General features: G+C 41.6%; 1 long non-coding RNA gene across 1 annotated transcript; it reads right to left on the bottom strand.

Moving 5' to 3' along the window:
• Positions 1-4,508: 4,508 nt before the first annotated feature.
• Positions 4,509-5,643, bottom strand: LOC116375223 (uncharacterized). Its single transcript, XR_004210949.1, has 3 exons — positions 5,368-5,643; positions 5,176-5,265; positions 4,509-4,790 (listed from the first exon to the last, which is right to left on the bottom strand). It is a non-coding gene; the product is annotated as an uncharacterized LOC116375223 (long non-coding RNA).
• Positions 5,644-17,503: the final 11,860 nt, after the last annotated feature.

Below are 17,503 nucleotides of genomic sequence, written 5' to 3' on the forward strand. Positions count from 1 at the left end.
AATATCTTTGCAGTGTTGGAAACGTCAGAGTGTTTTCTATCCAAAGCTGTCAATTATATGCATAGTCGAGCATCTTTTAGTGACAAAATATCTTGTTTAAAAAGGTAACGTTTTTCATCCAAAAATTAAAATAGCGCCCCCTAACACCAAGAGGTTAAACTCGGTCAAAACAGAGATGCTTGTTCTAGGTCCCAAGAAACAGAGATCTTCTGTTGAATCTGACAATTAATCTTAATGGTTGTACAGTCGTCTCAAATAAAACTGTGAAGGACCTTGGCGTTACTCTGGACCCTGATCTCTCTTTTGATGAACATATCAAGACTGTTTCAAGTACAGCTTTTTTCCATCTACGTAACATTGCAAAAAAAATCTGAAACTTTCTGTCCAAAAATGATGCAGAAAAATGTATCCATGCTTTTGTTCTTCTAGGTTAGACTACTGCAATGCTCTTCTTTCCAGCTTCCCGGATAAAGCACTAAATAAACTTCAGTTAGTGCTAAATACGGCTGCTTGAATCCTGACTAGAACCAAAAAAACGGATCAGTACTCCAGTGCTAGCCTCCCTACACTGGCTTCCTGTCAAGGCAAGGGCTGATTTCAAGGTTTTACTGCTAACCTACAAAGCATTACATGGGCTTACTCCTACCTATCGCTCTGATTTGGTCCTGTCGTACATACCTACACGTACGCTATGGTCACAAGACGCAGGCCTCCTAATTGTCCCTAGAATTTCTAAGCAAACAGCTGGAGGCAGGGCTTTCTCCTATAGAGCTCCATTTTTATGGAATGGTCTGCCTAGCCATGTGAGAGACGCAAACTCGGTCTCAACCTTTAAGTCTTTACTGAAGACTCATCTCTTCAGTGGGTCATATGATTGAGTATAGTCTGGCCCAGGAGTGTGAAGGTGAACGGAAAGGCTCTGGAGCAACGAACCGCCCTTGCTGTCTCTGCCTGCCCGGTTCCCCTCTTTTAACTGGGATTCTCTGCCTCTAACCCTATTACAGGGGCTGAGTCACTGGCTTACTGGTGCTCTTACATGCCGTCCCTAGGAGGGGTGCGTCACGTCACTGATGTGATCTTCCTGTCTGGGTTGGCGCCCCCCCTTGGGTTGTGCCGTAGCGGAGATATTTGTGGGCTATACTCGGCCTTGTCTCAGGATGGTAAGTTGGTGGTTGAAGAGATCCCTCTTGTGGGGGCTGTGCTTTGGGTGGGGTTATATTCTTCCTGTTTGGCCCTGTCCGGGGGTATCATCGGATGGGGCCACAGTGTCTCCTGACCCCTCCTGTCTCAGCCTCCAGTATCTATGCTGCAATAGTCTGTGTCGGGGGGCTAGGGTCAGTTTGTTATATCAGGAGTACTTCTCCTGTCTTATCCGGTGTCATGGTGAATTTAAGTATGCTCTCTCTAATTCTTTCTTTCTCTCTCTCGGAGGACCTGAGCCCTAGGACCATGCCTCAGGACTACCTGGCATGATGACTCCTTGCTGTCCCCACCTGGCTGTGCTGCTGCTCCAGTTTCAACTGTTCTGCCTGTTATTATTATTTGACCATGCTGGTCATTTATGAACATTTGAACATCTTGGCCATGTTCTGTTATAATCTCCACCCGGCACAGCCAGAAGAGGACTGGCCACAACCTCATAGCCTGGTTCCTCTCTAGGTTTCTTCCTAGGTTTTGGCCTTTCTAGGGAGTTTTTCCTAGCCAACGTGCTTCAACACTTTCATTGCTTGCTGTTTGGGGTTTTAGGCTGGGTTTCTGTACAGCAATCTGAGATATCAGCTGGTGTACGAAGGGCTATATAAATACATTTGATTTGTCTGCCTGCTGTTCTGTACCATTGTCACACCACACTGGATTATTGACCTCTGGCTGCCCTGACCTCAGACTGCCTGCCGTTCGGTACCTTATGGACTGATCTGGATTACTGACCTCTAGCTGCCCTTGACCTGCCCCCTGTTCTAGTAATAAACCTATGTTACGTCGACACTGTCTGCATCTGGGTCTTCTCCTGAAATGTGATAATTGTAGGTGTACCCAGCAAATCAAGAAGGAACCTTTTATCTTTCACTGAATATGCTGCAAAATTCACCTGCGCTCTGTAGACTGGTCTTCCCTGGCTGTCTGACACTGCTGGGACCCCTGCTAAGACATGATGAGCATAGTGCTGTACATAGTACTGACTGCACTAGAGGGCTGCATTCCCACGGGATGCTTGCGGGACCTATGGGTCCCGACAGATAATTGCGGTGCAGTCAGCATTTTTCATGCTTCCGGCGGGAGCGGGCGGTCAGACGATTTTTAGATGTAAATATTTTTGTTGTCCTACAGATTATTATTTGAGGTACTTTTTACCACTTTTTCGTGATATACAATTGGTACTGTTACAGTCTTGTACCATCGCTGCAACTCCAGTACGTACTTGAGAGGCAAAGGTCTAGAGCCATGCGTCCTCCGAAACACAGCCACACTGCTTCTTGACACACTGCCCCCTTAACCCAGAAGCCAGCCACACCAAGGTGTCTGAGGAAAGTCAGTATGCCTGCGCCCGACCCTCACAAGTAGTCGCTAGAGGGCAATGGGACCAGGACATCCCAGCCAGCCAAACCCTCCACTAACCTGGTCGACGCTGGGCCAATTGTGCACCGCCTCATGGGTCTCCCAGTCAGCTGTGATACAGCCCGGGAACGAACCCTGATCTGTGGTGATTCCTGAAAGCAATGCAGTGTCTTAGACCACTGCGCCACTCGGGAGGCCCGCACAGATTATTCTGAAACGGTCCTCTTTCTTCTTTGTATGCGTTAGCCTACCTATTGTCTTTAAAGCACATATTTTTTGCATTATTCACCCACTCAGAACCTCTCCTAGTTGGGCGTGACAGTTCAAGTGCTCCTAGTATGTGAGGTTACATTGAAATAAATTAGGCTGCCTACATGGGCGGAGAATCATGTTGAAGTTAACTTGAATATGAAATTAACTTAAATATGATTAGACTGTAGTTTACTAGAGTGTTTGTAAATAAATATTGATAATGAAAAGAAGTGGAGGGCGGACAACCAAAGTGGGGGGAAAAATGTAATCATCATTGAAAAGGAAAAGACACAACACACACAGGTTAGGCTACTATGGTGAGCGAGCATTGCGCCTTTTCATTTTCAGTAAGTATGGATTAGCCATTAATTTGTTTCTGCCTGCAAATCGTCCTCCTAAATGGTAGGCTATATCCTATAGGTCGATGCAAAACGTAAGAGGTGTCACTGTCAAGATTCTTGCCTCATCCAGTTCAGTAGCCATACCAGGCCAAATTGAGCAATCAGGGGAGAAGAGCCTTGGTTAGGGAGGTGACCAAGAACCCGATGGTCACTCTGACCGAGCTCCAGAGTTCGTCTGTGGAGATGGGAGAACCTGCCGGAAGGACAACCCTCTCCGCAGCACTCCACCAATCAGGCCTTTATGGTAGAGTGGCCAGACGGAAGCAAGTCCTCCGTAAAAGGCACATGACAGCCCGCTTGGAGTTTGCCAAAATGTACCTAAAGGACTCTCAGACCATGAGAAACAAGATTCTCTGGTCTGATGAAATGAAGATTGACCTGAATGCCAAGGGTCATGTCTAGAGGAAACCTGGCACCATCCCAATGGTGAAGCATGCTTGTGGCAGCATCATGCTGTGGGGATGTTTTTCAACGGCAGGGATTGGGAGACTAGTCAGGATCGAGGGAAAGATGAATGGAGCAAAGTACAGAGAGATACTTGATGAAAACCTGCTCCAAAGCACTCAGGACCTCAGACTGGGGCGAAGGTTCACCTTCCAGCAGGACAACGATCCTAAGCACACAGCCAAAACAACGCAGGAGTGGCTTCGGGGACAAGTCTCTGAATGTCCTTTAGTGGCCCAGCCAGAGCCCGGACTTGAAAATACCTGAAAATAGCTGTGGAGCGTTGTTCCCCATCCAACCAGACAGAGCTTGAGAGGATATAAAACTTTTTTTTTTAAAATGTAACCTTTATTTAACTAGTCAAGTCGTATATGAACAAATTCTTATTTATAATGACAGCCTACTCCGGCCAATTGTGCACAGTCCACAGCTGGATGTGATTACTTAAAAATCATACAATGTGATTTTCTGGATTTTTGTTTTAGATTCCGTCTCTCACAGTTGAAGTGTACCTATGATAAAAATGACAGACGTCTACATGCTTTGTAAGTAGGAAAACCTGCAAAATCGGCAGTGTATCAAATACTTGTTCTCCCCACTGTTTGTTCAGTTTGGGTTGAAAGGGAGAGTTGAAAAGACTTATTTTTTGTGTCGTTGAAAAGACACCTATAAAAAGATGTTAATCTACGGCCCATTTCGGTTGAAAGTGAAAGTTGAAAAGATGTCTTTTTCAGGTCGTTGTTTTATTGACTTGCAAAGAACATAATGTCAATGTAACCTATACACATGGAAGCAATAACCCCCAAAGAATTCTGTAATTTGTATTTATTTATTAGCAATCACGCTATTCATTACACTACTCCAGTATTTGCATGAAACATTCAGTCAAATAATGCTATCTAGTACAGAGATAACAGACAAAATATATTTAAGTTAAAATGAATAGAATGTATTATAGTCATTGAATAATCATCCATCAAAATGACAGATATTGTTTTGCTGCATTAGCAACGGCCCTGTGTGGTGGTGACGTGGAAACCACCACCCACGGCTCAACCAGGAGCATGCTTGAGGTGGTCTGCCCCGCACCTCGAACATAATGGTCAGAGGTCTTGCTGTTCCATTTCTTGACTGCAGCTGTAACACCAAAATTAACACAGTAAGTTATAGAAAAGACTAATGGATATGGAGCATCTTACAGGTTCCCCACGGCACTTAAATCAGCATTCACACTTTTTTTGTGTCGCGTAGTAATAATGATAATGTATTACATTCATTCTGAATCAATTAGAAGTGGATAAAAGTGTTGAAAAGACGACGCAAGCTGTATCTTTCACTCCTCCCTAATAGACTTTTATAATCACATTCATTGGTAAACTCTGTCAGTACGCAGAGATCGCAAGTAAAAAAATTATACTTGAAATGGGGGAATGTTGGGCCGACTGGTTGCGCAGGAGACCATGGCAATGTCAAACGTATGGAAGATATTTGGCTCGAGCTCATTTATCATAACTGCTCTCACCTTGTCTGGTAGAGTAACAGGATGGATGTGGGGAATGTCTGTGCTCTCTGCTCTGGAGGTGGGACTGACTAGTAGAAGCCCTGGATGATTCTGCAACATTCAAAACCAATGAATCAACCTATCTTCACGACTTGACCGGTTAGCTGATTAAGATTATCTGGACTTGTATGGCAAGCTGAACTCTTGACCCACCGTGTGTGAAGTGAGATGCGGAAGGACAGCATCTGGAACGGCCAGCTGAATCCCTGGATTGTGCAAATCTCTCCAACTCTGCTCTCTTCAAACTACATCTAGCATATTGGCTGATATAGCCCAGTAATACAATGTAAGGATCATGTTAGAATCTCTGGTAATTTAACCTATTTTGCCCAATAGGGCAAAAAAATTGCTGAGACCATGGCTGGCAAGTGAGCAGCGTCACATACGCCTAAAATAACATTACAAGACTGGGGTTGGAATTCAGACCAGCTCTTGCCATACATCTTGCGGTAGTGGGTGGGAGTCAGACAGAAAGCCAATCAGTTTCCACATCATTTCAACCAAGAAAATCGTTGTGACGACATTGAATATAACGTGGAAAACATTTCCCCATTGTCCTGGTTGATTATTGTTCCCTGTTTGTCTTGTGAGTACCTGTGCTCTGTTGTTATCGGCTTTCGTGTTAGTGTGCACTTGTTATTACGGGTCTTGTCCTGTGTATTGTTATTACGGGTCTCGTCCCGTGTATTTATTAGAGGTTTACACCTCGTGCTTTGTTTGTGTAACAGCTCTGTGTTACAGTATGTGTGTATATATATACGTGTTTGTTTTGGGCTTCGTCCCCAACATGTTCATGACATACTCTATTTTGGATGGAGGAAAAAATATATATATTTCGTATTACTGCACCTGTCTCCTATCATTATACAACGTTAGGGCATGATTTTGTCTTTTTTTCACCCAACTTTTAACCTAAATCCAATGACATGGTGACATTTTGTTGATTTCACATATAATTTACGTTAGTTGACAGCTCAACCAAATGTAAATCAAAACTAGATGTTAAACTGACATTTGTGGGCTGTGTCTAAACAGTTAATTAGACATTAACATGGTGAGGGTGAGTGGGTGTAGCTCCCTTTTTAGGTGTGAGAGTGAAACTGACTACGGAAGGAAGCAAAAAACCACACCGCACACTTCCTGTTTATTGAGTTGTACGATGAACACCTGTTCAGAAGTTATCTGGTTTGAATATACTGTTTTTCCATGGCAAGAAGAATCAACTTTCGGGCCCACTTTTTATATAATAACTTGGAAAAAGATATTCATAATTTCCTGGCTGATATTGACTCATAGGTGCTTAATTTAGAAAATGATCTTTCCTAAATCTAAATATAATTTAGGACCCTAGCAGGTCCGGTTCCTAAATTTAGACTTGTCTCGGCTCTGGGTCGGGTCTGATATAACAGCCACGGTTCTCAAGTATGTGCAATTAAAATGTATTTACAGGCTGGACCCGTTTATAGACATTTTCATTGGCTAAACGTATTTAGTTGTAAAATAAATTGTTAGCCTATTGCTTTCCTTTGTTGGGTAGGCCTAAAGGAGACACTCACCTTTTGTTGCTAGGTCTAATTGCTGCAATATAAGCCTGTTCAAAACTTTGAATGTTTAAACCAGTTCTTTTAAATATGCAGCAAGTGTTTTGTTTCATTCTGTTGACATGTTCTTTGGTCAAATTAAGTTCCAACTGTAATGTTTGTGGCATACAATTACCAGTAGTTCTACTATGCTACTCGAACTCAAACCATGAAAAGGAAAAACCAGAGGATCAGATACAAAACCTAATTTAATGGCGCAATATAACTTTTCACTAAAACAACGACTTGACTGACTTTTGATATTGCCCTAAAGAAGTTAAGAATATTTTGTGAAGGTTTATGGTACATGTATGGCTATTATTAAACTTAGCTACTGCAGGGCTGTGAAGGCAGTGCACACCAGCTCTCCAACTGACTGACTGTTGAACTTGAGGTGAGGAAGAATGCTTTAGGCCTACCAGAGTTAGTCCTTTAATCTAATAATATAATGCTTATCGAAATTAACAAATTAGCCTCCTGTACGCCTATACCTTTTATTGTAGTAGTAGCAGCCATTTGACAATTATCTTTCTCTAGGGCTACACTGTAAAACATTTCCTGTACAATTTACAGTAACTTTCAGCAATTGGCCAGTAGTTACTGTAATCCATTTTACAGTAACAATCTAATCTACAATAGTCAGTTACTGTCATCTATTTTACAGTAACAATTACAGCATATTACTGTAATTACCTAGTGACATATTACCTGGTGTTCTTTGCAAGTTTTCATTTTCACATTTGTTTGAAAAAAATAAGATATCAGTAATAGAAAGTACGTTTCTGTAACCTTTATAGAAAATGTTGTAGTTAAGGATACACTGGTCTTCAAAATTACTGTAATTACAACAAGATACCTTATGGTATACATTACATGGCCAAAAGTATTTTGGACCCTTTCAAATTAGTGGATTTGGTTATTTCAGCTGACAGGTGTATAGAATCGACCACACCACCATGCAATCTCCATAGCAAAAACATTGACAGTAGAATGGCCTTACTGAAGCACTCAATGGCTGATGCCACCTATTTTTGTTCATTTAAAAAAGAGTTTATCCCCCAAAAAAATTTAGAAGGTAGATCAGCTTTAATATTGCAGATAAATTGTGGCTTCCATCAATGTAATTGTCTACATCATTTCCAACCCCTCATATATTTAAAAAATGTTTATTTTCCCCTAACCCTACCACCTCTTCCCTAATTGGAGTAAACTAATGGACAACAACTCTGAGGCTTGTAGTTCCAGCTTATACATACTATATGTATTTTACGGACACAGTATATTTTACAATGGTTATCTTTAGTTTGTTTCTAGTCCCATCCTTCAGCTCCACTCAACCCCTCCCATCTATCTCTGAACACCATCCAGTTTTGATTTTGCTTTGCCATATGGTTTTCAACTGAAATTCGTTGTGTAAACTGGGCATAAGCAGATAACGTCGAAGCAGTGTGCTGATCCATGTATCACTTTATCAGAAGTTCGTCATCAATGACATCCGAAGCTTCATTTGATCACGTGCTTTTTCAAACCGTGTGTTGCAAAATTTGAGATCCCACTGATTTTGCCGTGGTTATGGTGCTTTCATCAATTCCAAACTGCTTTCAAACACCAACCTCTACTGGACACTGTACATTAAATCAAATTTTATGTCACATACACATGGTTAGCTGATGTTAATGCAAGTGTAGCGAAATGCTTGTGCTTCTAGTTCCGACAATGCAGTAATAACCAACGAGTAATCTAACCTAACAATTTCACAACTACCTTATACACACAAGTGTAAAGGGATAAAGAATATGTACATAAAGATGAGTGATGGTACAGAACGGCATAGGCAAGATGCAGTGTAAGGTATAGAGTACAGTATATACATATGAGATCAGTAATGTAGGGTATGTAAACATAAAAGTGGCATTGTTAAAAGTGGCTAGTGATACATTACATCAAGATGGCAAGATGCAGTAGATGGTCTAGATTACAGTATATACATGTGAGATGAGTAATGTAGGGTATGTAAACATTATATTAAGTGGCATTGTTTAAAGTGGCTAGTGATACATCTTTTACATCAATTTTCCATTATTAAAGGGGTTGGAGTTGAGTCAGTATGTTGGCAGCAGCCACTCAATGTTAGTGGTGGCTGTTTAATAGTCTGATGGCCTTGAGATAGAAGCTGTTTTTCAGTCTCTCGGTTCCCTGCTTTGATGCACCTGTACTGACCTCGCCTTCTGGATGATAGCGGTGTGAACAGATATAGTTACAAATATAGTTAGGATTTTATACAAACGTTTCACCTGACCGGTAGCTTATTAGGTAGAGTATGGAACATTCAGGGACATGAGGTCGAGTCCCGTTGAAGGCACACTATTTTAAAATGTGTTTTGTGTCTTAAGCATCCTAAATTAATGCCATAGATTCCATTTTTGAATAGTCAACTTAAAGACAAAAAATGGAAGCATGAAGTAAGATGCATACCTGGTATTTCAACTGTTTATAGGCTACTAAAGCCAACGACTTACCGCTGCACCCTAGAGTTTTGATATAAAGTATATCTGATTATGTACTGCTGGCAAGAAGATATCACTGATAATGAAGCTGTGAGTAATGAACCGTTTTTGAGGCACAATTTGGTGAAAGCGCCGAAGCCTTCAGGAAGCCTCAGTTTCCCATCACTACAATACACGACTGAATTGTATTACAAAAACTTTTCAGCAATTGCTAATAGTGAATATGTAATTATATATTACAGCATAAAACTGATATTTGGTGTTTTACATCACTTGATTTAAGGCCTTAAAGGCTTCTAAACTGACAGTGACTACAGTGAAAAACCGATGAAAAGGACATGTCTAGCCATTCAACCATTTAAAGGTTTTAGACTTGATGCTACTGATCTGTCCCCTGTATAAATTAAATTGTTAGGGAACTACTACCACATATCAGTTAAATTCTGTAACGGTTCTCTAACCACAGACGCTGGGAGACGGGAAGCATGTACAGGGCGAGGATTTAATAGTAAATAGACATGAAACTAAACAAGAACAGCATGTGGACAAGCGAAACAGGAATGAAACAGTGACAGATATAGGGGAGGCAATCAATGACGTGATGGAGTCCAGGTGAATCTGGGTGCGCGTAACGATGGTGACGGGTGTGCGTAATGATGAGCAGCCTGGTGACCTCGAGCGCGTGAGAGGGGGAGTGGGAGCAGACGTGACAAAATTCGTACAGCATTCTCACTAAGGAGTGCAACAAATGTAGCCTATTACAAGACACACCTCATATGTTGTTTTTTTCTTTCTGGGGGATAGATCCGCTGTAATATTGCAGATAGATTGTAGGTTCATTTTAATTGTTTGCATCATTTATAATCCCCCTTATTTGATTTTTTTTTTCTATACCTGACCATCCCTACCGTGATTGAAGTAAACTAATGGACAACAATTGCTAGTGCTACTTACAACTCTTTTCGCTCACATCTACTGTACCTGTAGTTAAATAACTATTCATATATTCCTAATTTCCTTTTTCTTCAAGTGCTAAATTTTCACCCACAGCTGCCGATCCACCATTCATTGCTATCTTAACTCCTGCCCTCCAGTGTCACAGATTAACCTTAATCTTTCCCAGTTTAACGCTATTTTGTTATTTCCTTTTGCAATACATTTCGACATATGTTAATGAGTCAGAAACAACAATACCATTCACCCACTAGTGTTCTAAAGGTTTTTGGTGCTCCTCTAAGATGTCGCCTCACTGGATGGCCACCGTTTTGCAAGCTCCAACCCAACTTAGCATTTTTGTGATTCTTTTTTAGTTTATTTTTACTTTCTTTTCATGAAACTTTTGAACATCAGATCGGCAGTTACTTACCTCAATTCCGGCTTCAACTTTGACTTTGACTTTGACTCCCAACTCATCTGCCCTGGGCTCTTTCTGTAATTTCGACCCAATTTTCAGGCTACCCAAGAGGAAACGCCAATGTTACACAGGCAAGAGAGGGTGGATACTGGCAAGATTAAGGTGAAGGGAGAACCGGAAACCTCTTCCCTACACTCTACTGGCCAATGTACAGTCACTTGATAATAAGATGGAGGACCTCCGATCGCGGATTTGCTACCAATGGGACTCTCAAAACTGCAATATTCTCTGCTTTTCTAAAACATTGCTCTCGGACAAGACCCCTCATGGCTATCCAAGTCGATGGATTCTCCATACATGTTGTAGACAGGACAGTAGAGTCAGGAAATTGACTTGAGCGCGGTGGAAGTGTTGACCCATTGTTCACCCATCTTGGAATACCTGATGGTAGCAAAAACATACATCCAGAGGCTGCTTTTCTGGTTGCTGTCGATTTCAACTCCTCGTCATTAAGACACGTGATGCCCAATTTCCATCAACACAAATCGCCACTAGGGACAGAACAGCTGGCAGGAATAGTCACAGTCATTTTTAACCTCTCCTTGTCCCAGTCTGTAATCCCTGCGTGTTTTAAGATGACCACCATCATTCTTGTCCCCAAGAACTCTAAGGCTTCAAGCCACAATGATTACTGCCCTGTAGCACTCACATTTATAATCATGAAGGGCTTTGAGAGGCTGGTTATGGCAGACATCAGTTCCATCATCCAAGACACCATAGAGCCACTCCAATATGCATACCGCCCCAACAGTTCCATAGACGAAGCAATCTCAATTGCACTCCACACTGCCCTCACCCACCTAGATAAAAAATCATATCTATGTGAGAATGCCGTTCTCACATAGGTATTTACTGTGCATTCTACAGTGTTTTACTGTAGAACTTACAGAAAAGTATTTCAGTGTGCTGTAAGATACATTTACAGTATTCTACTGTTTTTTTACTACTGTTGAAATTACAGTAAAGTCTTCCATTGTAGGCCTAAGCTTCTCTTCCTTTATATATTCTTTTTAAATATCAGTCATACAGTGGACGCCTACTGTAGGCCCATATGCATGCAATGCCCTGATGCATTTACCACAGTTGAACCGTGAGGTGGACAATATTTGTTTTACGAAGGGTAAAAACAATAGGCTATAAAGTTTTCAATATGCTACGCATCGAAGAAGAAAAAAAACTGTAATTTGTTATTGCCAGTTTTTTAAGGACGCATAACGTTGGATTCTTCCTTCATGTGGTTTTCGGGCAGACTAGACGCTTTGTTGCGTCTTGCTGCTTTTCACTGTCCAGAAACTGCATTGCACATTTGTTTATACATACATACATACATACATACATACATACATACATACATACATACATACATACATACATACATACATACATACATACATACATACATACATACATACATACATACATACATGCATACATTCTCTGCTGATGCTGCTACCAATTCAATCTTCTGGGATTTCCTTACCATCTGCGTGGTACAATTAATGATAGCAATAAACGCCAATAAGCCAACCTTACTAAAATGTTCGGGTCACTCTGTACTGGCCTACTACTCACAAGGATCCTTTCAGTCTCCCTCACCTTTTGCCTACCATCCTCTACTTTCCTCACTCCCTCAGCATATGACAGTTTCTGCATTGCTCTCAACCTGGAAACTTCCACCTGTCTCACTCGCACAGGACGTTTCTGATCCCAAACAACATGGCCACCCCCACGATTGAAACACTCTACTTTTTCCACCGAAAGGTCACACTCCTTTGTCGCATGCCCTCCTGCACACTTCTCACACCTTGGAATCTCCCTCCTGCATACTTTTGTAACATGACCATAAACCTTAAACACCGTAGTGTGTGTTCAGAACAACAACTTATACACCCTAGCATGACTTTATCGGCAAACAATCTGCATCAAACTCAGAAGGACAGACGGGGTCTTCTCAGTTTTGCGCTCAACGCCAGGCCTGCATTTAAAATAAATAAATGAGGGACAACAGGATGATGTTGCGGAACATTTGCGGGACAGTCTAGCCTACATGAAAAACAATGTTAGGCACATTCTGCATAATGGCACGGGCAGTTGAGTTTTGGCCGCATGGGCAGTTGAGACAGGCCAGGTGTATTCGGAATGCTTTGAACATTAAATTAACCCAAAATTCGAAGACTTAAAATTTAAAGTATGCTAATATCTTGTTCAACATATTTTTGGGGTGGTTTGACACTATTCAGAAAATAATGAAATTAGATGGGGAGACAGGCAAATGTGAGAACAGTGGGAATGTCAGAGGGAATACTCCGCACAAGAAACTCATGTTGATGGCAGTGGATAACCAAATCATAGATTACAGTATCCTTGTCCATAGACTGCTTTCAAACATTTTGTAATCTCTTTAAAATAGGGCTGAAATATCACATTTACATAAGTATTCAGACCCTTTACTCAGTACTTTGTTGAATCATCTTTGGAAGTGATTACAGCCTCGAGTCTTCTTGGGTATGACGCTACAAGCTTGGAACACCTGTATTTGGGGAGTTTCTCCCATTCTTCTCTGCAGATCCTCTCAAGCTGTCAGGTTGGATGGGGAGTGTCACTGTGCAACTATTTTCAGGTCTCTCCAGAGATGTTCAATCGGGCTCTGGCTGGGCCACTTCAGGCCAGAGTTCAATCTTAGTTTCATCAGACCAGAGAATCTTGTTTCTCATGGTCAGAGTCCTTCAGGTGCCTTTTGGCAAACTCCAAGAGGGCTGTCATGTGCCTTTTTACTGCGGAGTAGCTTCCGTTTGGCCATTCTACCATAACGGCCTGATTGGTTGAGTGCTACAGAGATGGTAATCCTTCTGGAAGGTTCTCCCATCTCCACAGAGGAACTCTGGAGCTCTGTCAGAATGACCATTGAACCTGAACCAGGCCATTCTCCCCCAATTGCTCAGTTTGGCTGGGCGGCCAGCTCTAGTAAGAGTTTTGGTGGTTACAAACTTCTTCCAATGATGGAGGCCAATGATGGAGGCCACTGTGTTCTTGGGGACCTTCAATGCTGCAGAAATGTTTTGGTACCCTTCCCCAGATCTGTGCCTCGTCACAATCCTGTTTCGTTGCTCTATGGACAATTCCTTCGACCTCATGGCTTGGTTTTTGCTCTGACCATGCACTGTCAACTGTGGGACCTTTATATAGACAGATGTGTGCTTTTCCAAATCATGTTCAATCAATTGAATTTACTACAGGTGGACTCCAACAAGTCAATGTGTCTGATTACTTCCAAATGTACTGTATATCAATATTCAGGTGGTTTATTCATACTAGCTGAAAACTCATGCCATCCTCTTACACTACATAGACAAAATATATGTGTTTGTGAGTCCTCCTCTACCATCGTTGCCTGGCATGTGCACTATACTAAATTGTCCTGGAACATTTAATATCCAATGTGTATTTGTAGGAGTTATTCAAAACTGTCCATGAATGGCTGAAAAAATACATAGTCACATATAAATAATTTTCAAAGACACAAGTAGGCATGTCAGACACTAGCAAAATTGTGAAGAAGCGGAATAATCAAATACTGTAAGTTTGGGGAATAACAGTAGGGTTCTTGCTGGCAAGTTATTAATTACACTTTGGATGGTGTATCAATACACCCAGTCACTACAAAGATACAGGCGCCCTTCCTAACTCGGTTGCCGTAGAGGAAGCAAACCGCTCAGGGATTTCAACATGGGGCCAATCACTGGTCACTTTCACATGGCGGTGATAAGGGAAAACGAAGAATGAATCAACAACATTGTAGTTACTCCACAATACTGACCTAATTAAACAAAATGAAAATAAAGAAGCCTTTATAGAATAATAACATGCATCCTGTTTGCAACAAGGCACTAAAGTAATACTGCAAAAAATGTGGCAAAGCAATGAACTTTTTTGCCCTGAATACAAAGTTTTATGTTTTGGGCAAATCCTATACAACACATTACTGAGTGCCACTGACCAATTTTAGTGGTGGCTGCATTATGTTATGGCTATGCTTGGAATCGTTAAGGACTGGGGAGTTTTTCACGATAAAAAGAAACGTAATGGAGCTAAGCACAGGTAAAATCCTACAGGAACACCTGGTTCCGTCCGCTTCCACCAGGCACTGGGAGATGCATTCACCTTTCAGCAGGACAATAACCTAAAACACAAGGCCAAATCTACATTGGAGTTGCTTGCCAAGAAGACAGTGAATGTTTCTGTGTGGCTGAGTTACAGTTTTGACTTAAATCTACTTGAAGATCTATTGCAAGAACTGAAAATGATCAACCAATTTGACTGAGCTTGAAGAATTTAGAAAATAATAATGTGCAAATGTTGCACAAACCAGGTGTAGAAAGCTGTTAGACTTATCCAGAAAGACTCACAGCTGTATTCACTGCCAAAGGTGTTCTACAAAGTATGGACTCAGGGGTGTGAATACTAGATATTTTGTATTTAATTTTCAATACATTTACACCAATTTCAAAAACACACTTTTTACATTATCATTATCGGGTATTGTGTGTAGATGGCTGAGAAATGTATTTGATATATTTTCTCTATTCAAGCTACAACACAACAAAATGTGGATTAAGTCCAGAGGTATGAATACCTTCTAAAGGAACTGTATTTGCTATTCTGTGAGGGCCTACGTTCCGAACCCACTTCGGTGCTTTAGGTGCCAAGGATTGTAACGTGTGTAGAAGGGAGATATCACGATGTGAGAAATGTGCAGGAGGGCATAGTCAGATCAAGTGTACAGTTGGGATAGAGAAAGCACTGTGTCAACTATGGGGGTGCCCATGCAGCCTGGTGTAAGATTGTTTAGGACCAAGTAGTGTGATGGGGTGGGGTTTTGTTGGGGATAGTGTACAGGTGCAGGGTTAGATGGTGGTGCAATTTTAAGGTTTTCTCATTCTCCTTTTCCCTTTTTTTATAATACTTCCTTTAGGGGAACTGAGAAAGGCAGAAATATCATAAGCGTCTAGTCTGCTGGAAATTCACAAGAAGTCCTTCACCATAGCAGTCATTCTGAGTGCAGGTTTTGGGTGATAAAAGATTCAAATAGTTGGCTATTCATTTTCTGGCTGGATTTCCGATAGGAATTACTAATCACTTCACGAACCAGCGTGTTGTGACTCGCAGGTCTGATGTGGTCCATGAGCCAGGATCAGACTATAGTGTCGATGATAACTAAGCCATAACTAAAGGCCTTATGTATAAATGTATCATTTGTGGTCACACAGCGCTTGGTGAAGGCTTCTTTGAATTGCAACAACCATTTCACTGTCACTAACAAATACAGTCATGGGTGGGTATTTCTCACATTCACTCAAAAGACATGCTGGGTTGTACAGTATGCAAATAGGACAGTGTTCATACGCCTTGTGCTGAATAAACGTGTTTATGTGACTAAAAAGTGTTACATGCGAACAAAAATGTTGCGCCGTTTACAATCTAAACACTGTGCCGTGTTTTCATCTGAATTATTTGACTCGTTTAAATCCAAATCCTAAACACTTTGTTTTACGGTGTAGGGTGATGTTCCATTATTAGAGATGGGCCCTGGCCTGGCAACACATTATAAACAATCACAGACATGGGGCACGTTCAGCAGGACATAGCATATACAAAATATTCTATGTAAAACAAACAGCTCTGTGTGACATGTAGAATAAGGAATCAGGTCAGCTCTATTCGTGGTATTTCTATCTGCAACGTTCGACAACGTTTGGCTACTTAATGTGGCCCTGATGAACCAAACCCTCTGACCTACACGGCTCTGACAGGCATTATAAAATACATTTACTGGCACCATAGAAAAGGATGTCAATATCCTCTGAATGGTAATGCTAATGATATCATAGTAGAGAGGAGTTGGTGTAATGTACTGTCGTGGCCAAAAGTTTTGAGAATGACACATATTAATTTCCACAAAGTTTGCTGCTTCAGTGTTTTTAGATATTTTTGTCAGATGTTACTATGGAATACTGAAGTATAATTACAAGCATTTCATAAGTGTCAAAGGCTTTTATTGACAATTACATGAAGTTGATGCAAATAGTCAATATTTGCAGTGTTGACCCTTCTTTTTCAAGACCTCTGCAATCTGCCCTGGCATGCTGTCAATTAACTTCTGGGCCACATCCTGACTGATGCAGCCCATTCTTGCATAATCAATTCTTGGAGTTTGTCAGAATCTGGGTTTTTGTTTGTTCACCCACCTCTTGAGGATTGACCACAAGTTCTCAATGGGATTAAGGTCTGGGGAGATTCCTGGCCATGGACCCAAAACATTGATGTTTTGTTCCCTGAGCCACTTAGTTATCACGTTTGCCTCAAACTGTTCATGGATGGTTGGGAGAAGTTGCTCTCGGAGGATGTGTTGGTACCATTCTTGATTCATGGCTGTGTTCTTAGGCAAAATTGTGTGTGAGCCCACTCCCTTGGCTGAGAAGCTTTACAGTTGGCATGACACAGGACTGATGGTAGTGCCCACCTTGTCTTTTCCAGGTGCCCCAAACAATTGGAAAGGGGATTCATCAGAGAAAATGACTTTACCCCAGTCCTCAGCAGTCCAATCCCTATACCTTTTGCAGAATATCAGTCTGTCCCTGATGGTTTTTTTTGGCTTCTTTGCTGCCCTTCTTGACACCAGGCTATCCTCCAAAAGGCTTCACCTCACTGTGCATGCAGATGCACTCACACCTGCCTGCTGCCATTCCTGAGCAAGCTCTGTACTGGTGGTGCCCTGATCCCGCAGCTGA

The sequence above is a fragment of the Oncorhynchus kisutch genome, linkage group LG9 (genome assembly GCF_002021735.2).
Source record: "Oncorhynchus kisutch isolate 150728-3 linkage group LG9, Okis_V2, whole genome shotgun sequence".
Taxonomy (NCBI): Eukaryota; Metazoa; Chordata; class Actinopteri; order Salmoniformes; family Salmonidae; genus Oncorhynchus; species Oncorhynchus kisutch.